General features: G+C 37.5%; 1 protein-coding gene across 1 annotated transcript in view; it reads left to right on the top strand.

Annotated features, from left to right (window-relative positions):
• LOC107598047 (glutamate receptor ionotropic, delta-1-like) overlaps positions 1-22,517 on the top strand; it is a gene marked incomplete at its 3' end in the record, with an annotated part of 315,980 nt that overhangs the window by 110,785 nt on the left and 182,678 nt on the right. The window lies entirely within an intron of this gene.

A 22,517-nucleotide genomic window follows, 5' to 3' on the forward strand; every position in this document is an offset into this window, starting at 1 on the left:
TTATATGTTTCTACAGCCATGAGGCTGGGCACCTCAACGCAGTTTGCCCTGCTTTGAAGCGCAAATCTGGCAGGAAAGTTAACCCTTCAAAGAGTGTAGCTTTAATTGACAGTCGCGTGTCAGAACTCCCATCTCCTTTTATAGTTGAGTCCGCATTTGAACCATTCGTTTCTGATGGCATTGTATCATTTAATGAGGCGATGTCTGAAGCTAAACCTGTACGTATTCTGAGGGATACGGGGGCGGCTCAGTCGTTCATTTTAGAAAGTATATTACCCTTTTCTACCCGTTCTAGCTGTGGAGTTGATGTACTAGTGAAAGGAATCGATTTGACTGTGATTAAAGTTCCTCTGCACAATGTATTTCTACAGGCTAGCATCATTTCAGGGCTTGTTAAGTTGGCTGTTTGTGCCGAGTTACCGGTTGAGGGAGTATCACTCATTCTTGGTAATGACTTGGCAGGTAAGAAAGTTTTCTGTTTACCTGAAGTGACTGATGACCCCGTTGACATAAATAAAAGTAACAATGTGTTACGTGAAACATTTCCTGATGTGTTTGGTGCTTGTGCAGTGACTCGTGCTCAGTCTCGTAAGTTTGAGGAGACTGTGGATCTTTCCAAGTCCTTTTTGTCTACTGAAGTTCCCATTCAAGGTGTAAAAGATAAGGTGAATGAGTTGAATGTGTGTGCTGTTCCTAATTTTAATCTGCCTTTAGGTAAACTTGAATTGATTAAAGCACAGCATGCTGATCCCACTTTGATTCCATACTTCACAACTGCGGTGAAACAATCTGCCTTGCCGAAACATTCTGTTGCATATTACTGCGATGAAGAGGTGTTGATGCGTAAATGGTCTCCACCTAAAACTGATGAGGATTGGAGTACAGTTTACCAGGTTGTGGTTCCAAAGCCATACCGACTGCAGTTATTAAGCCTTGCACATGAACATGAACTCTCAGGCCATGTTGGCATTAGGAAAACATATGATGGTTTGTTAAAGCATTTCTTTTGGCCATCTATGAAATCAGATGTAGTAAAGTTCTGTAAGTCGTGTCATGCCTGCCAGTTAGCTGGTAAACCCAACCAGGTTATTCCTCCAGCTCCTTTAAAACCAATCCCTGCACTCGGAGAACCGTTTGAGCATTTTTTAATTGATTGCGTTGGCCCTTTACCCAAAACGAAATCTGGAAATTTTTATCTTTTGACTCTAATGTGCGCAACGACTAGATTTCCTGAAGCAATCCCATTACGAACTCTCAAAGCTCCATCTATCGTTAAAGCCATTGTCAAATTCTGCACTACATTTGGTCTCCCCCGGTATATTCAGTCTGACCAGGGTAGTATTTTTATGTCGAAGGTGTTTGCAAAAGTAATGAGGCAATTAAACATCAAACATCAAGTGTCTAGTGCCTATCACCCACAGTCCCAGGGTGCTATCGAACGTTTTCACCAAACGTTAAAATCGATGCTTCGTACCTTTTGTGTAGAGAGGGAGCGAGATTGGGATGAAGAGATTCCTTTATTATTATTTGCTGTTCGTAACACGACACAGGCATCGCTTGGTTTTAGTCCATCTGAGTTAATTTTTGGTCATTCTGTGCGTGGGCCACTGAAAGTTCTGCAAGAACAAATTCTAGGTGCTGAGCGTTCCCCTCAGCCAAAGAATGTTTTGGATTATGTCAGTAGTTTTCGTGAGCGTTTGCATTCTGCATGGAGTTTAGCGAGGAAGTCACTTAGTGCCGTTCAAGAGCAAATGAAAACCCGTTATGATCGTGAAGCTGTGCAGCGTTCTTTTCAGATTGGGGATCGTGTTCTTGTTTTATTGCCAATACCCGGCTCCTCGTTGAAAGCTAAATTTGTTGGCCCTTACGAAATTCGGGCAAAGTTAGAGACTGATTATGTTGTGAATACTTTTAATCGCAGGAGGACATCAAGAGTGTGTCATATTAATATGCTCAAGGCTTATGTAACTCGTTCTGATGTGTCCGATGTGGCTGCTACCGTAACACTTGCGTCTGTGAATGTGTCTCTATCTGACTATTCACCAGAGAGTGATGATTTAAAAATGAGAAGTGCTTCATTTTTGACTGCTCGTATGTTAAACTCTGAAACTTTGGAAAATCTATCTACCAAGTTATCACCGTTCAAGAGCAAATGAAAACCCGTTATGATCGTGAAGCTGTGCAGCATTCTTTTCAGATTGGGGATCGTGTTCTTGTATTATTGCCAATACCCGGCTCCTCGTTGAAAGCTAAATTTGTTGGCCCTTACGAAATTCGGGCAAAGTTAGAGACTGATTATGTTGTGAATACTTTTAATCGCAGGAGGACATCAAGGGTGTGTCATATTAATATGCTTATGTAACTCGTTCTGATGTGGCTGCTACCGTAACACTTGCGTCTGCGAATGTGTCTCTATCTGACTACTCACCAGAGAGTGATGATTTAAAAATGAGAAGTGCTTCATTTTTGACTGCTCGTTTGTTAAACTCTGAAACTTTGGAAAATCTATCTACCAAGTTATCACACATTCTTAAAAACTTGTGTTTTATTTTAAGGGTGGGGGTGTTACATCTCGGGTTTTTTGAATTGTGTATGTATTTCTGAGTGTCTGTTCAGGAAAAGGCGTGGCCTGTACTCAAGCCAGCAGAGATCCTGATTGGTCTTTATTTATTTTTTTTTTTATTTTGGTTAGAGAATTTAAAGGGTATACTAAAATTAGTTAATTTTTGTTTGTTATTTTGGCCTTGTCCACTCCTGAATTTGTTCCCTTTGTTACTTATATTTATTATAAGTTTGTTAATAAATCTTTTTTTTGTTTGATAATATCTTGGGAGTGAGTGCGCATTTCATTTATGTTGCCACTGGCCCTAGACGGTCGTAACAGTAGTTTATACACACTTTTCTTTGTAGTGTTGTCAGCGGCAATGTGCTGTTAATTCTACTACATTGTCAACAGAATCAAAACATGGCCTGGCTCACTGTCCCAGCAGTTGATATACAGCATGGTTCTTCAGATCCAGCCTTTGAGGTTCACTGTCCTGCAGAGTTTACCTCTAATCCTAACCAAACGCACTTGAACAAGCTAATCAGTCTCTTCTGGTACTACTAGTGCTGTGTTACAATCCACGGGGTTCCTGCTCTGTGTTTACTGCTCCCTGTTCTCTGAGCATGATGATATCTTGTTCACTTTCCTTGAGGTATTATGAAATAATATACTTCTGTAAATAATAAAAAAGGTAGGTCTGCAAAAGCTGTCACTGGGGCAGTACCTTTTAAAAGGTATTGTATGCTTTTGTACATTTATGTATCCCAAAGGAGTACATATTACTACCTAAAATATTCAAGTTAGAACCTAAATGGTACATATTACATATTACAATGGTACCCAAGGTTTTCTACCGTATTTCTGAGAAATATTCATCCATCCATCCATCAAACCACTTTCCCTATGTAAGGTCTCAGGATTAAGGCAGGGAAACACCCTAGATGCGTGGCCTGTTATATTCACACAGTTTATCCCCGTATTTTATGTTAACTGAAGTTCTGTGATGGCTAATAAATAGTGGTGTTGCTTTTGTGAATGCATTTTGCTATTGTGATGACTTCACAGATGTCTTTTTTGCATTTAAAATATTTTCTTGCTTAACATTTGTCAAACACCCACGTAACAAGGTCAATCAGCTGCCAACAAATGCCACTAAAACTGTTTAGACAATGTCTAACTGCAGGCAATGCAAAGAAACAACCATAATCAAATAATATATATATCAGTGGCGTGCGGTGGTGTTTTAAAATGAGGAGGCAGTTATACATACTGTATACTACACTTTTGGTGCGCTCCCGGGTTCGATTGACGGTCAGAGTTCGGTTCGTTTGGATGATGTGAACACTGTCTTCCGAACTCGGCTGCGCACCCGCGAACCGTACCCGAGTAAGCTTAAAAATGGTGGTCTGGGGTACGGTTCATGTGAACTCCAGTACGGTTTGCTGCTGATGTGAACCATACTGTATACTACACTTTTGGTGCGCTCCCGGGTTCGATTGACGGTCAGAGTTCGGTTCGTTTGGATGATGTGAACACTGTCTTCCGAACTCGGCTGCGCACCCGCGAACCGTACCCGAGTAAGCTTAAAAATGGTGGTCTGGGGTACGGTTCATGTGAACTCCAGTACGGTTTGCTGCTGATGTGAACGCAATCGTACCAAATCACGGAAGTGAACCGCTATTAATGACGTATTATTTGATAAAAATGTGTGTTTGTTTCACTCACTTTTCTGACAAGCGTGACTGACGCACTGCAGAGAGCTCTATATCTAATTTCTGTTCGCCTTCAGCGTTCTTTAGAGCATTTGCAGTATATTCATAAGGCAGACGTTAATGTTTACACTAAGTGCAAATAACTATAGATTCTATTTACACCTAGCAGGATTTTCTGCTATTTATACTACTTATTGCAGATAGTGGCAATTATCTGCACCTCAGTATTGTAGTACATTATAAAACAATGCATTAATAACAATAACAACGACGTGATATCTGATTTGAAAAAGTAGAAAAATGATTCGGCAAAATGCAATTCGAACCCTGGTAAATAGACACTCCATTTTTTATTTGTGAACTGATGTTCAGCTGTTCTTTTTAATAGTCAACTTATTTTCGGGTCATCATCATAAAAGCCCTTCAAACTTTGTCACAGGCATGAAGATACATCTTTCATTTCATCAAGCAGAATGCTCACTAAAACTGACACAGTCATCACGATTTCAAGTCGTTTCATTTTGATGTGACACAAAGCAGTGATATCTAAGCAGGAGAGTTGTTTACTTAATTAGTCAATAACGCCATTTTCTTCATTCAGGCTGAGAGCTCGCACGAAAAACAAGAGGCGGGATTTATCACACAAACCAATCACATCCAATCATAACCGATCCTATCCAATTATAGCGCGACAGCGACATTGCCTCCTCTCACGTGACTTTCCCCCATTCATCTCAATGAGCCTCCAGAAAAGCCACGGCACGCTTTAGGGTCGCTGTAGTAAGTCTTTGGACTGAAGGGAGGCAAGCCTCTGGCTGTAACTTTTCCTGCGGTTGTCGCTGTTTGACAGCGTTACTTTATAAAAACGAGTGACTTTTAGACTTTTAATGTCATATTTAGTCATACTTGCCTTGTTTTATTTTTGTAATATCGATTTTCTCATCCACTTTTGAGGAGAGGAGACACTGCCTCCCTTGCCTCCTCGGAGGAAATGCCCCTGATATATACAGTGGGTACGGAAAGTATTCAGACCCCTTTAAATTTTTCACTCTTTGTGATATTGCAGCCATTTGCTAAAATCATTTCAGTTATTTTTTTTTCCTCAATGTACACACAGCACCCCATATTGACAGAAAAACACAGAATTGTTGACATTTTTGCAGATTTATTAAAAAAGAAAAACTGAAATATCACATGGTCCTAAGTATTCAGACCCTTTGCTCAGTATTTAGTAGAAGCACCCTTTTGATCTAATACAGCCATGAGTCTTTTTGGGAAAGATGCAACAAGTTGTTCACACCTGGATTTGGGGACTACTTCATCTGAAGTTTCTAAAGGTCTTTATAGTGATTTAGAGTCAGTATTAAAATGCTCTTGTGCTAGCAGACCTTGGCCCATAACCATTCTTTCTTGTAAAGGGCTGCAATGCCATGCATGATTGTCCACAGGCAGCATTACAGCTGCTGTCTAACCTCTCGCCCAACAAGAGTTCCTTCTTCGCTCTTTAGTCTTCACTTTCACCCCCAGTAGCGCTGTGGTCTTCTGGGTCCACAATGTATTCCATCATACCACAAGGGGCTGTCTAAACATTTACACTGAACACCAGCAAGAAACTGGAACTGTTCCAGGAGCAGTGGAGCCCTCTCGATTAATCAGTACCGGCTCCTCAAAAAAAAAGGAGGGTAGAGAGCGGGGCAGCAGACCCAGCGGTCATATCCTGGGTCCAGAATTAACACATGCCAAATGCAAGTGAAAATTAGCTTTGCCAAGTAAATAAAACTGAGCCGCTTGCCAGCTGGCTGGTAACTAAGTGATGTGATGTGAATGATTCAGATCAAATATATACAGACCCACTACTAAAGGAAACATCTGTTGCGTTCCTTGCAAGAAAAATAGCTATATAATTCAGTTTTCATAGGGACAAAATGTATTTTTAATAGAAGCAATGTACAGTAAATATAGTTTCATTGCTGGTAAGAAATATTATTGGCCGGAAAATTTAGAGACTAGCTATCGGCAGGTTGCAGAACGTTCCTTGTGGACCCTAGATCCTGCAGCAGGGCCACCGTAATGAAAGGGGTGGGCCGTGGCGCAACCAGGCAAGACACATGTGAGGACAATGATCTGAGATGTGTCCGCCCTCTGAATCTGCAAACAGGAAGACACAAATAAACAAACACAGTGTGAGACTAATGCTCAGAGACATCCTTTAGACATACTCAAGCTATGCTGCTTGCAATTATCTATTCTTCAAACGTGTAGGATTTATAATTTTTTATTAGTTAATGCTTTTAGCCCTGTGAATGCAAAACGTCTGATTAATAGTTTGCTGTTATACACTGCTGTTTTCTTACCCGCTGTAATTATCTTGCCATTGCTGATTAATACAGCTTAACATGCTTGCATGAAATCACCAAATCCAAAATATGACATCGCAGGAGCTTTTTCATGCTAATTATATAGTTTTGGCTTGATGTTTGCACTCTGACTAGTAACAGTGGCTCGCATGGACACACAACATGGCACTAGATCTTTCCACCTGTGCTACTTGGACCCCTTAGTTTGTTTTCTTCGTAAGCCCCTTTGTAAGCATGCTGAACCAATTAAACATTGCTGTCTCCGCATGGCAGTGTGTCGAAGGAAGCAAGCCATTTTGAGTGCGTACATCATCTGTTGGGTTGATATGAATCTAAGGGATAAGAACCACCTTGACTGTTCTCAAAAGTGAGACCTCACTAATGCATAACTGGGCAAAATGCATACATCTGATTCGATGGCTGCCCTACATTTGTCTACATAGAGATGTGTGATGTACCTCTTATTACATGGAAGGTGACAACGAGACGAAGGAGAGTCAGGAGAGGTTTGCTACGCTTCATCAAATGCTAGATCAGTGGGGTGTACGTATGTGTGTGAGTGAGTGTCAACAGCGTTGTCGATGTACCGCAGATCAAATTGATAGCTTAGAGTGAATGCAGATGAAACAATGCATCACGTTTAACCAGCAGCAATATGTTTACTCTTGCTATTCGACTCCCTTTTCTGAGTCACAAACCTGAAGAATAATGGTTTCTGAAGTATTTTTCTTGAGTGCTAAATAACAGCAGGAACAGGGATTTTGGAAATGACACGGAGGCAAATGGAAGATTGACAGTATTCTATTGAAGCAACTGGGAAGACGGGCACACACAGAGTTTCAGTAATGATCCACCATGCATACACGCCAGGCTTGCTGCTGCTCCCCCAAAGCACGCCGTTATTGCCATAAACAGCCGTGTGCATATCATGAATGCATCTGCATTAATCTACTGACAGATCGTGGGTCTTCTAAGCCATCGTCAAGAAGGATGATGAAGTCCCAGAGCTTATTTACCGGGTCGACCACAGCACGTCCTCTATCTCGACAACAGCTGGGTGTCGATCTGCCCTCCCATGCGGGAGCAGAACCTGGACGCCACCGACGAAGCCAATTAACCACTCATAATCCATTACACACTTCTCACTTTCTGTAGCCTGCTGTGCTATAAGCACCATGTTTCTTTCTGTCTCTCTGACAGACTTGGACTGAATGCAGTCCTGCAGTTCAATGCGGTAGGGATTCAAACTGAGCATGGTAACAAGGCTATTGTTGAGTGTAGCCTGTCAGACATTTGCACACACATTGGTATTTGAAGGTGAATTCAGTAGTGGAAAGGTGAAACAGATATTAATTTACTGAGAAAGTGGAAAGCTTCTATTCCACACTTATTCATTGTCAAAGGCATCCTAAAATATGTTCACTGCATTGTAAATCTTAGCAATTCAGTTGTATTTGCTAATAAACGTCAATTTGCAAACTTGTTTAGGAAAAAAAAGAGAAAGAGAAGAAAGGGTCATTTTTCCACACTTGAGTAGTCTATTTTCTCTGTAGCTGGTGCCATAAAGGATTTCCACACCAAGCTAATTTGAAATATATTAAAGTGAGCTTACTGCAAGGAAACCAATTTTGCTCGCCTTTGCCGGCGCTCCCTGACAAATGTAGAAATGTAATCAATTTAGCAGAGCTAAAAGTGCTGTGCTATCATTGTGCTAATTTCAATTATTGTCCCTTTAGCCCTGCGTACAATTAATGCTGTAGGAGAACTTCACTTTTACACTACTTGTCTTCCTTCCGGAGTCTTTTGAAAACAAAACATTATAAGCTGCCTACCTAGAGAACATTTTAAGGCAGCACAATCTATAGAGGCATCTTATTTATACTGAGCAAAGAAGGCAATCCTATAATGCTTTGCAACACGCTCAGCAAAAAAGGACTTATGTTTCATTCAGTACAGAAAAGTATTGATAAGTATTGTTTAATCTAATAAAATTATCTATGAGTACTATGGTTTTTTGGATGTGTATTATCATGTTTTCTCAACAGTATTATCACCAGTATCATGTTGTTAGCAACAGGCTATTTTCAGACTCTACCAGAATCAATGGTGCTGACTATGAAGAGTGTTGGTAACACTTTGCAAGATAAAATTAGTTGACATTGGTGAATGCATTGGTTATCGTGAAGAGTCAAGTTTGAATTCTGGGGCCTTAGTGAGTTATAGGAAGTTTATCACTTCTAATGGTGCTGCAATTATTGAAGTGGCAGACATGAAGACCATGTAGAGTTTGATCACAGCTAGCAGACTGGGTTTGTCATACTGTAGCTTACACACGTTCTGGGTGTCAACATGGTTAGATTTCTGTCTTTCTGCTTCTAGGGTTTGGAGTCAAATCTTGTCTGCTGCTATGGACAAATTGCCTTGTGTTCGCCTGAGAAAAACCACATGTCAGATTTGCAGTTGGTGAATAAAGAACGAGCGACCCTGTTTGACATTTTAACTTAATTATGAATGTAACGCTGGTTTTAGGCAGGATATCTTCTGCCAAATTACTATGATTGCCATGAGGACAAATTTCGCCAAAACATTTCCAGGTCATGTTTCACCACAAAACCAAAAGTAATAAATTAGAAATGTTATTTTGCAGTGTAATTTGGGACTATTATTATTATTATTATTATTATTATTTTCTTTTAGCATTGGATTCATTGAAAATAAATTAGTATTGTATTATTATGGTAATTTAATAATGTATTAAAAACTGCAGTATATTTGAAAAATGCTTGTGTCACTAAATTTGTGACTACCACGGGAAACAAAATATATAAAATCAAAACCAAATGTGTCATTTTATGTTTATTTTTCTGTACACTGCTGCTATGTTCATCACATCTAATTCTTAGATAGATATGCTATCCTCCATGTAGTTCATACTGCCATGTTTTCAATTACGTTCTTGCCAGCTGACTGGACATTTTTTTACGAAGTTTGAAAATTGTCTCAAGGACCATTATTCCCTCCATTGATCTGAGGAGCTGCAGAAGGGCAAAGTGTAGTGGAATCTGAGTTTTCATCAGCCTGTCATGGCTGGTGATGTCATAATGAGCTCCGCACTTACCAATCTCACCATACAGTTCAGCAGAGCGGAACTGGCTAATGGAGCTTCAGGTGAATGTGAACCTGACTTAAAAAGGCGGGTCTTAATAACAGCATGTAAAGAGGATCATTTCTGTCTGATGTCATGGTTTATGTTTACTGTATATGTATGTGACAGACAGTCGTATCAAGTGTGTTTGATTTTTACTAAGCATCGGCTGGGCAGGGCACAGATGGCCTTTTTTCACCCCTCTTTTTTGTTTCACTCCCCATTTATTAATATTAATTTCTTAATTTCTTTATTAAAGTCAAATGGTGTTTTTATTTTGACAGATAAACAACTGTATTTTAGGAGGGAATATGTGAAAGATCCCGGACGAGCCCCCATTCTGTTACACCTCATGGCTCAAGGGAAGCAACAAGAAAGGATACACAAATGCCAAATTAAGTTCAAATGTAAGATTTATTAATAAAAGATTACAGTAACTCTATGAAATAAAATAAAATGCATATATCATGTAACGCTGTGCACATGGATGAAAGTTTAATGTGCTGTTGCAGTGTTGTAGTACTCAAAACAAAAATACCAAACAGGAATACAACAAAGAGGTTGAACCTCAACAAAGTCTCACACGTCTCCTCAAGAGGTTCAGAAAAAAAACCCTCAATGTATCAAACTGCTCAGATTTGCCAAGATACTAAAGTCTACAGTGAAAATCACAATGACTTAGACTTGGATCTGAGATTTAATAAAAATGTCAGAAAGGGGAAAAACAAGTTACATTTAGAAAATGGTGTTAATGCAGGATCATTGTAGAGCTGCAGGACTTGAAAAAAATAATTAGTTCTGGCATTGAATCAACTACTGAATTAAATACGTACATATGTACACATCTAGTTACTATGTAAGTACACAGGTATTAGGGTCACTTAATATAAAGTGAGACCAATCAGACAGTATAAGAAATACTCTGGCTTTGAAATAAATAAAAATAATTTAATATCATAATTTGAGCTTATGACATCTTCAGCTTTATGATTGATCTTGTCTGTTTTGTGTTGTTCTCTTTCCCTTTAAACTCACCCTGTTGTGACTTATAAACAGCTAAATAAAAATAAAACCTCAAAATCCACAAAGAACATTTGTAGAACAATTCCTAAAGAAATGCCCAAACCGGAAACAGTTCACTGTCCATCCAGATGCAGGCCATGATGATACTGTACCTCCGCTCTCTTACTTCTTGAAAATCCACACCAGATCTCTTAACCGGGCTAAATACTCGCTGTGTTAGTACATGTATATTTGATAGAAAGTATTAAATAAATCATGAGCTGAGTTTAGTAGGTAGTTAACAGTGAATCAATTATGATTGGTCCTCCTCAAGTAAAGTCATGCCAAAATAATGCATTAACTAGCCATGAGTTAATGTTAGTGTATGGGTAGTTTATAATGAGTTAATTATTGTGGGCAATCTCAAGTAAAGTAAAGTTTATTTACATAATTTAACACATATGGACTCAAAAGAAAGTCCAAACATACCTGTAAAGAAGACACGCATAAGGTAAAATATAAAGGTAAAATATGGGGCGTCCAAAAGCTAATGCTAATCGAAGCATACAATCAAATGACAAACAATGCTACTAATTACTGTACATAACTTTCAAAAGATTAATCAACTTAATGATTAATTCGGTTTAAAAAAGCAGCCGACATTTATTAGATTAAAATGCCAACATTACTGTAACAACATACCTTACGTGCCGAGCAGCGCCTAGAGTGTGACACTAATGAGTGTCCCACCAGAAACAAACCCTACATACTATATTTCCATTTATTCTAAAATATTAAATTATTGTTCGTTGAAAGTATTAGTGCCATTAATTAAACATATCCGTTAGATCAAACATGGAAAACAGACTAATACCTTTGACTAATATTTTGTATTATTTGTTCATGTTTAGTCATAATGTCAGCATTTAGGGTTTGTTTCAGGTGAGACACTTATTAGTGTCACACTCTTGGTGCCCGCGGTTTGCTGGCATTTTAATCTAATAAATGTTGGCTGGTTTTCTAAACCGAATTAAGAATTAAATTCATGTTTTCATCTGTGTTTTATTGGAAGTTATGTACAGTAATTAATGGTATTATTTTGTCGTTTATTTGTGCATGCTTTGGTTAGCATTAGCTTCTGTAGGTGCCATATTGTACCTTATGTGTGGCTTTACAGGTATGTTTGGACTTTCTTTTTGGAGTCCATATATGATGCAAATAAATAATTAAAGGACTATAAATAACCTTTATCGTTGTTTGTTGTACTGTAAAGGGATAAAGATGACCCTTACAGTAGGTTTAATGGTTTTTATTTGATGATTTGCTAATGCATCATTGTGTCATGAGTTTACTTTGAAGGGCCCATCATAACTCATTATTAATTACCCATATACTAACATCAACTCATGGTTTGTTAATGCATTATTTTGTCATAACTTTACTTGAGATGGCCCACAATATTTAACTAATTATTAACTTCACATACACTAACATTAACTCATGGCTTGTTAATGCATTATTTTGACATGACTTTACTTCAGGAGGCCCAATCATAATTAATTCACTACCTACTAAACTCAGCTCATGGTTTATTTTATACTTACTATGAAATACACATGTACTAACACAGCAAGTATTTAGCCGGGTTATGAGAAATTTGTGGATTTTGAGGTTTTATTTTTATTTAGCTGTTATATAAGTCACAGCAGGGTGAGGGAAAGAGAACAACACAAAACAAGATCAGTTATTAGTGTATTTAGTATTTTCTACACTTGATGATGAGGAGGATCAACTAATCTTTTTCCACCCAGTAATGTTTAGGGCAAAGCTGAAGATGTAAAAATCTCTTTTTTCTTTTAACAACAGTTAAAAAAATATATAGTATTCAATTTTTTAATTTATTTCGAAGTCAGAGTATTTCTTATTCTTTCTTAAAGAGGCTATTTGATTAGTTTACATGTACTAACATGTAATTAAGGCTGCCGTTATTCATGCATGAATCCATATGACTCCAGTTGTAGTTAAGGATATCTCTTAATTAATTCACGATTAGTTAACAACTTTAATAATCATTAGTATTTGATGAATTAAGTTTTAATTTAGGCATTAGTACATTATTATTCATGTACCCTTATTGTAAAGTGTTACCAATTTATGTTTTATTAATACTTTATAACTCAAATTAGGTGTTGCACAACTGCTGATAAATCAAAAGTTCCGCTTGTTTTACATCCTATTCAAGTCAAACTCACTCTTATTCACCTTTATGTCTCTGAGTCAGCCTGTGTGTGTGTCGGGTCCTTCTCATCACAGCCTGAACAACTGATCATTCCTGCTATAGACTGTCCATCTAATGAGCCCATTTTACTCAGCGGACCAGCACAGCAGAGACAGCACAGCATCAAAGTCCTCTCTTATACAGTCATGTGTCTGTTTTATTGTGCTATTCACTGAGTCACGCACGCACATACATCACCTCCGCCACTGTACTCTCATAGCAGATGAAAGCACTGAATCTCTTGGAGAAAATCCATTTTCTCCTTTTCTCACAGTTTAGTGACCAGGCTTGGTTTCTGCAGTTTTCTAATGATCCGTTTCACCTCACAGGAGAGGTCTGTCTGCCTTGGGGTGCTCCAGTAGATCACATCCATCTTTGTGATGATATAAATAACCGATAAAAGAAAAAGCAGATAAATTATAGATAGAAGGGTTGGCGTCCTCTTTTTATCACACCTCGTTTCCTCAGTCACAACAGAGATAACACCTGGCCGCTCCTCCCACCACTTCTGCTGTATGTTGGCTCGACGGGACAGATTTGCTATTTCCTCCAAATAAATAGACATCAAATAGATGAAAAGGAGCTGTTGAGGTGTGCTGGAATGCACTTTGACACGATAAGGAAACAAATTACAATAAAGCAAAACAGCAAAGAGTGAGCGGACAAGTAAGTCCATCTTTGTCATTAATTTGCCATCGTTTGACAGCCTGGCAGGCGCTTCAGTAAAAATATACTCTTCATACATCAGTTTAAATAAAACAGAAAAAAACATTCCAATTTTGAAATGTAAATCACACTTCTGTCTTTCATTTTGATCTTTTATTTCTTTTAAAGGGGTCATATGATGCGATTTCAAGTTTTCCTTTCTCTTTGGAGTGTTACAAGCTGATTGTGCATAGATAAGATCCCTGAAGTTGCAAAGACTGAAGTCTCAAAACCAAAGAGATATTCTTTATCAAAGTTAAGACTCTGCCACGCCCCCCTAAAACGGCTCGTTCTAACATGCCCCCACATATCTACCTTACTATGTGGAAATATTTGCATAAATGCCGCCCAAATGTAAAAGGTCATAAGGCCACTTTATTTGGCCTTCCAGAAGTAGATGCATTTAGGAATCTTTAAGATTACTTACAACAGAACAGCAATGCATTTTATGGACGACCGTTTCGTGAACCTAGGAGAGGAGGTCATTCTGACTTTGCTATGACAATCTGGCGCTTCTGAATCAGCTACTGTTTTGTTATTAGCTTAAGTAAGTGTGTCTGTGTGCGCGCGCAGAGAGAGAGATATTTTTTGATTTTTCAAAAAACATTTATTACAGAAACTGTTTACAAACATAAAACCATTACATTTAAAACATACATCACATCATGTTTATAGAAAAAGTGAAAAGTAAATTTCCTTTTCAGTAACATAACACAATGTCCCTCTATGACACCATATATTTTCAAAGACTTCTAGACAATTTGTAGCTTTATAAAAATAAAAATCAATTAGAAGTCTTGATTTAATCATAGCCGTAAACATCATTACAACATTATAATCACCTTTTTGTTATTTTTTTTTCTTTCTGCTAACATATATTGCCATTTTTGCCTTGCCTATAATAAAAATGATCAATTGACATTCATATTGTCTTCCTCGGGTATATTTAAAACCAAAAATAAAACCTGGTACAGTAAACTTCTCATCAAAACAAATAAAAATATCTTTCAACAAGTCAAATAACGGCTTAAGTCTTGAGCAATGCATAAATACATGAAAAATAGTCTCTCTTTGAGAACAGAAAGGACATTCTTGTGTAACATTTGGATTTAAAATAGAAATAAAAGAATTAACAGCAACTATGCCATGTATAATTCTCCACTGTAAGTCTCCAATTCTTTTTGTTAATGGTGGCTTATATAGTGCTCTCCACTGCTTTGTACATGTATAAGCCCTTAGCCTCCTTCTTCTTTTTTTAAATACAAGATGTTGTGTGGTATCCAGTGTAACTTGTCCCAAAACAGACTGGATTTTTCCAAGTAAGTAAGCCGATGGATCAATGCAAGCCATTCGGTGCCACAAAGAAGAAGCCTCCAAATTGTTAATAACCAAAGCACGTCCTCTGTATGATAAATTTGTTACAAGCCATTTCCATTTTTCGAGTCGGCTCTTAATCTTTTCAACTGTTCCAATCCAATTCTTTTGAGCTGTTGTCTCGTTACCAAAATATACTCCCAGATATTTCAAACCATCTCTTGTCCAGCATAACCCATCTGGAAGATTTGGTACTCTACTTTTCCACTCTCTTGTCAAACCTGCCTCACTTTTATTCCAGTTAATCTTTGCAGAGGAAATTAGACCAAAATCTTTTAATGACTTTAGTAATACATCTACATCACTTTGCTTATTAATCATTATAATAACATCATCCATAACCCATCTGGAAGATTTGGTACTCTACTTTTCCACTCTCTTGTCAAAACTGCCTCACTTTTATTCCAGTTAATCTTTGCAGAGGAAATTAGACCAAAATCTTTTAATGACTTTAGTAATACATCTACATCACTTTGCTTATTAATCATTATAATAACATCATCATCTGCATATACAGACAGACATAAAGTTGTATTACAATTTGGTAAAGGCACACCACAAAACACTTAAAAGTGGTTCTATTGCAAGAGTATACAATAACCCTGACAAAGAACAACCTTGTCTTACTCCACGACACACTTTAAAAGGAGCACACAAGCCACCATTCATTTTCAGAATACTCTCAATATCACAATATAAGACTTTAATATAAGCTAAAAATTTAGAATTAAAACCGAAAGCCTGAAGAGTTTTTCACAAATAATTGTATTCTACACGATCAAATACATAGACACATTTTTTCAGTCGATATACTTCTTTATCCAGAAAGCAACCTTCACTCATTAGACTCTTAGTGCTTTCCACAAACCGTTTCAGGTCTGGGATGACTGGTCAAGATGAATGACTTTGCCTAAAAACTCACCCAAGCGAGTAGCCAGTACTTTAGATAATGATTTATAGTCACAACACAATAAAGACACGGGTCTCCAATTTTTTATATCACTCAAATTACCTTTCTTAGGCAAAAGGGTCAAAACTGCTCTTCTACAACTCTTTGGTAAAAGTCCTTTGGTTAAGCTATCATTAAGAACAACTAACAAATCTTCTCCTATAACAGACCAAAATATTTTATAAAACTCAACCGGAATTCCATCTAATCCAGGGACTTTACCGTTGTCCATGCCTTGAAAAGCTTTAAACAATTCTCCCAATCCAATAGGTTTTTGATAGCTTCACATTTACCTTTTTTGAAAGTTTTGGTAATTTTTCAAAAACAAACGTGTTCTATATCTTTATCCTCTGTATATTCAGACTTATAAAGTTTTTCATAAAAACTAACTGCCCTTTCTCTTATTTCTTTAGAATCAGACAACAAAGATCCAGACTCAGAAAATAATGAATGGATAAACCGTTTTTGCCCATTCTTTTTTTCCAAACTGAAAATTTTTTTAGATGGTACATCCATCTGTTCTACAGTCTTAAAACGCGATCTGACCAGTGCACCTTGTGCCTTCATCTCTTGTAAGTCAGACAAAGCAGTTTTCTTTAAAAAAAGAGAATCAATAAAAGCTTGATTTCCACTTAATTGTGCTATATCTTCAGTTTCTAAAACTCTTATAGACTTAACTGTCTCTCTTGTGATATTTTGAGTATACTGTTGACAAAAAAGTTTGATTTGAGCCTTGCCAAAATCCCACCAACTCTGCAGAGAAGAAAAAGAAACTTTTTCATTTCTAAAACTTTCCCCAAAAAATGCAAACGTCTCTTTAAAAAAAGCATAATTTAACAGAGCAGTGTTAAAATGCCAATACACACTCCTTGGTGACACAGAATTGAAAAAAATCACTGCATATAATCAAACTGTGGTCAGAAAAACCAACTGGGTTTATTACACAACTCTTAAAAACATTATGATGGTGTCTGAAACTGTAAAATCTGTCTAGTCTTGCTAAAGGCAATAGATTTTCATGGGCATGCGCCCATGCATATTGTCTTGAATTCCCATTTAAATTCCTCCAAACATCGCTTAGGTCATTTCTTTCAATTAATTCGCAAAGCCATTTGCGAGAAGGCATATGTGGTTCTATATGATAAAACCGAAAGCCTGAAGAGTTTTCCACAAATAATTGTATTCTACACGATCAAATGCTTTCTCTTGATCTAAAGAAATCAAACCTATATCAAGACCAAACATGTTAGATACATCAAACAAATCTCTAATTAAATGAATGTTATCAAAAATTGACCTACCCGGCACACAATACGACTGGTCAAGATGAATGACTTCGCCTAAAAACTCACCCAAGCGAGTAGCCTGCACTTTAGATAATGATTTATAGTCACAACACAATAAAGACACGGGTCTCCAATTTTTTATATCACTCAAATTACCTTTCTTAGGCAAAAGGGTCAAAACTGCTCTTCTACAACTCTTTGGTAAAAGTCCTTTGGTTAAGCTATCATTAAGAACAACTAACAAATCTTCTCCTATAACAGACCAAAATATTTTATAAAACTCAACCGGAATTCCGTCTAATCCAGGGACTTTACCATTCTCCATGCCTTGAAAAGCTTTAAACAATTCTCCCAATCCAATAGGTTTTGAGAGCTTCACATTTGCCTTTTTTGAAAGTTTTGGTAATTTTTCAAAAAAACCGTGTTCTATATCTTTATCCTCTTTATATTCAGACTTATAAAGTTTTTCATAAAAACTAACTGCCCTTTCTCTTATTTCTTTAGAATCAGACAACAAAGATCCAGACTCAGAAAATAATGAATGGATAAACCGTTTTTGCCCATTCTTATTTTCCAAACTGAAAATTTTTTTAGATGGTACATCCATCTGTTCTACAGTCTTAAAACGCGATCTGACCAGTGCACCTTGTGCCTTCATCTCTTGTAAGTCAGACAAAGCAGTTTTCTTTAAAAAAAGAGAATCAATAAAAGCTTGATTTCCACTTAATTGTGCTATATCTTCAGTTTCTAAAACTCTTATAGACTTAACTGTCTCTCTTGTGATATTTTGAGTATACTGTTGACAAAAAAGTTTGATTTGAGCCTTGCCAAAATCCCACCAACTCTGCAGAGAAGAAAAATAAACTTTTTCATTTCTAAAACTTTCCCAAAAAAATGCAAACGTCTCTTTAAAAAAAGCATAATTTAACAGAGCAGTGTTAAAATGTCAATACACACTCCTTGGTGACACAGAATTGAAAAAAATCACTGCATATAATCAAACTGTGGTCAGAAAAACCAACTGGGTTTATTACACAACTCTTAAAAACATTATGATGGTGTCTGAAACTGTAAAATCTGTCTAGTCTTGCTAAAGGCAATAGATTTTCATGGGCATGCGCCCATGCATATTGTCTTGAATTCCCATTTAAATTCCTCCAAACATCGCTTAGGTCATTTCTTTCAATTAATTCGCAAAGCCATTTGCGAGAAGGCATATGTGGTTCTATATGACTGCGATCAATATTTTGATCAACGCAATTAAAATCCCCACCAAGAAATAGATATTCATCGGTATTGCAATTGCCTAGCGTTGAGCATAAAATATCCAAAAAAGCTATTCTTTCTATTGGTAAAGTGGGGGCATACACACAAATACAAACCAAAACATACTTTTCAAAAAAGGCTTGAATTTTCAAAAGTCTCCCCTTCACAATTTCTTCTATTTTAAAAGAGCTTGGAGTAAACTTTTTCGCAAACAAGATGGCGACTCCTCCACTACATGAAGTTTTATGACTTAGAAATATATGACCATTCCATTATTTTACCCAGTCTGTAACATTTTTATCATCACTATGTGTTTCTTGTAATAAAATAACATCAAGTTGTTTCTGTTTCATTATTTCATACACTTGCATCCTCTTTACATCATCCCTGGCTCCGTTTACATTTAAAGATGCAATACGGATATCTGTCATGAGTAAAGAAAAAAAGGAAACAAAAATTAAGCCATACTGAGACACACAGCCAAACAGAATAAAATAATTATGCCACTTTGTCATCATCATTATTCAGCTGATTTTGTATTTTTGAAACAAATTTTTTCAGTCGATATACTTCTTTATCCAGAAAGCAACCTTCACTCATTAGACTCTTAGTGCTTTCCACAAACCGTTTCAGGTCTGGGAAAAAATCAGTAATCCGTACTCCTCTCTGATTTTTTGTCACCTTTAAAAACTTCCTAATTTCATCAGCACTGTAATCATGGCACTGGAGGGGGTCCGCAATAGTGGCGTTTTCCATACGGATCCCAATTCGTCAGGCACTGACGTAACGTTGAACGTGGCTGACTGAATGGGAACGTCTAGGTTACTTGTGTAACCCTCGTTCCCTGAAGGAGGGAACGGAGACGTTACGTTCCGTTGCCACAGTTGCTGTACCACCGCTGTACGGCCGGGGCACGTAGTCTCGGCTCCTCAGCGAAAAACTGATGTGCGTTTGCACGCGCTCTCCTTTTATACCCGCGCTGCGGGGCGGGGTGCGCGTGGCGAAACACGCACGCCAACTGTCATTGGCTTGTTTAGTTAACACTCGAAGGTGATTGGGCTCTCGGGCGAGATCCCAATTCGTCAGTCACTGACGTAACGTCTCCGTTCCCTCCTTCAGGGAACGAGGGTTACACAAGTAACCTAGACGTTCTATATGACTGCGATCAATATTTTGATCAACACAATTAAAATCCCCACCAAGAAATAGATATTCATCGGTATTGCAATTGCCTAGCGTTGAGCATAAAATATCCAAAAAAGCTATTCTTTCTATTGGTAAAGTGGGGGCATACACACAAATAAAAACCAAAACATACTTTTCAAAAAAGGCTTGAATTTTCAAAAGTCTCCCCTTCACAATTTCTTCTATTTTAAAAGAGCTTGGAGTAAACTTTTTCGCAAACAAGATGGCGACTCCTCCACTACATGAAGTTTTATGACTTAGAAATATATGACCATTCCATTATTTTACCCAGTCTGTAACATTTTTATCATCACTATGTGTTTCTTGTAATAAAATAACATCAAGTTGTTTCTGTTTCATTATTTCATACACTTGCATCCTCTTTACATCATCCCTGGCTCCGTTTACATTTAAAGATGCAATACGGATATCTGTCATGAGTAAAGAAAAAAAGGAAACAAAAATTAAGCCATATCGAGACACACAGCCAAACAGAATAAAATAATTATGCCACTTTGTCATCATCATTATTCAGCTGATTTTGTATTTTTGAAACAAATTTTTTCAGTTGATATACTACTTTATCCAGAAAGCAACCTTCACTCATTAGACTCTTAGTGCTTTCCACAAACTGTTTCAGGTCTGGGAAAAAATCAGTAATCCGTACTCCGCTCTGATTTTTTGTCACCTTTAAAAACTTCCTAATTTCATCAGCACTGTAATCATAACATTTCCATTCACTTTGTGAACATCTTGAAGCACTGGAGTCAGAAAAGTCACTTTCACTTTAAATATTATCTGTATCATTCTTTTGTTCTTTTCTTGCTTGTTTTAATCCTTCTTCTCTGTCTTTCTTTTTCCTTTTAAGAAGAGTTTTGAAGACAACTTGATCCATGTCTACTTCACACAAATTTACATTCTCTGATGAAGATTCTATATCGGATAAGCGGTTCATCAAACTATTCTCTGTCTCCATCAATTCTGTAGCAACCCTTTCTTTAGGCAATCTCACATCCGACCTTATTTGATCTTCACCGGCTGATTCATTATCTTCCATGATTCCAATCATGGTTTGAACAGTTTCAACTGTTTGCTCACAAGACACCTTGTTTGTTATGCACTTTACTCTGTGCTTGCGTCATAAGCACTGACACAGATGTACCAGCAGTGCTTTCTTCATCTTGCACCACTTTCTCATTTATCGTGTCTTGCTTCGTGTACTTCCATTTTCGGGACGGCACGAGCCAAGTGTCCGGTCTTGTTGCATCCAAAACACTTCATAGTGTCAGTAAATACATAGAAAGTGTAGTCGAAATCATTAAATCTGAGTTTCAGATTTAAATTCATTTCTGTTCTGTTCTCGCTCAAAATCATATATGTGAATCTCCTAAAAGACACCACATGTTTAATCAACTCAGATTTGCTTCTGATCGCGATTTTTTTCACTGGAGCAACCAACTTTCCAAAACGTGACAATTCTTTAACCAAAGTCTCATCTTTAATAAAAGGTGGGATATTTGACAGAGTAACTTTTTTCGCAGGGGTCGAAAGAGGAAGCACGGGTGTAAAAAGGCCACTAATTACAATACCTATTTCCACCACATCATTGGCATTTTCTACAGTGTTCAAAAAACAAACAACTGCATTACTCATCCTTGATGCTGCTAAAATGCTCTTATATCCAATAATCTCTCCAATTGCCAAGATACAATCTTCCACACTTGCAGCGGCCACCACTTTAACTCCATGGTGCCGCATTAATGAACCGAACGAGTCAACACTTTGGGCCGCCATGCCCTCAGTGAATCACTGGCGAAAAAACGCCCAAAACTAAATGTTTTATCTACCTAATGCAGATCAAACAAAAAAAACAATATCCATACAAGAAAAAAATAAACTAAAAAGAAAAAAATATTTAAGGAAAGCCACAGCGGGCAGAAACCTCATTCGAACTCACCACACGCTCTTCACACTCACTCAAGAAATGCCCACGCATGCGCACACAAGAGAGAGATAGAGAGAGAGAGGGGGGGGGGGGGGGGGGCGTAATCACTGTGTCTGTTCCCCTTTCGGGCTCTGTCTTTACACTTATTTTGAAAGATGAAGCTTGCGATTATGGTAAGGGTACATTTCCGACGAGTACTTGCAGTGTTTGGCCAATCACAATGCACTGAGTCAGCTGGCCAATCAGAGCAGACTGCGCTTCTCAGAAGGAGGGACTTTGTAGAAAATGTGTTTGAGAGGCGGGGGATATAGGACCTACAATAATGTACAGTATTTGAAAAATAATGTGTTTTTTGAACATTAAAGCATGTCATCATATTCTGTTACACCAAATACACAAAATAAAGATCTTTAAAAAAGCATCATATGACCCCTTTAAAGGGGAAAGAACAGTGTTTTATGTAGTTTCAACATACTTTCATGAACATTTGTGCAACAGCACAATGTCTCAATTCAATTCAGTTTTTATCATCAGATCTTGCTTGTCTGGATTCTGTAAAGCCTTGGTTATGTTCAATCTTTCTGACAGCTGTAGCTTGCCACGTTTTTTTTTTTCACACAAAATTAAAGTCATGAATGTAGCGAATCAGCTCATGGGGAAATATGAATAATTAATCATAACTAGTTATAATTAATTATAAATATTTAGATCCGCTGTAGATATTTACTTGACCTCTCAGGGTCAACTGTCTGTCAATTCTAAGAACGT

Source organism: Sinocyclocheilus grahami, unplaced genomic scaffold (assembly GCF_001515645.1).
Source record: "Sinocyclocheilus grahami isolate Dianchi unplaced genomic scaffold, SAMN03320097.WGS_v1.1 scaffold243.1, whole genome shotgun sequence".
Taxonomy (NCBI): Eukaryota; Metazoa; Chordata; class Actinopteri; order Cypriniformes; family Cyprinidae; genus Sinocyclocheilus; species Sinocyclocheilus grahami.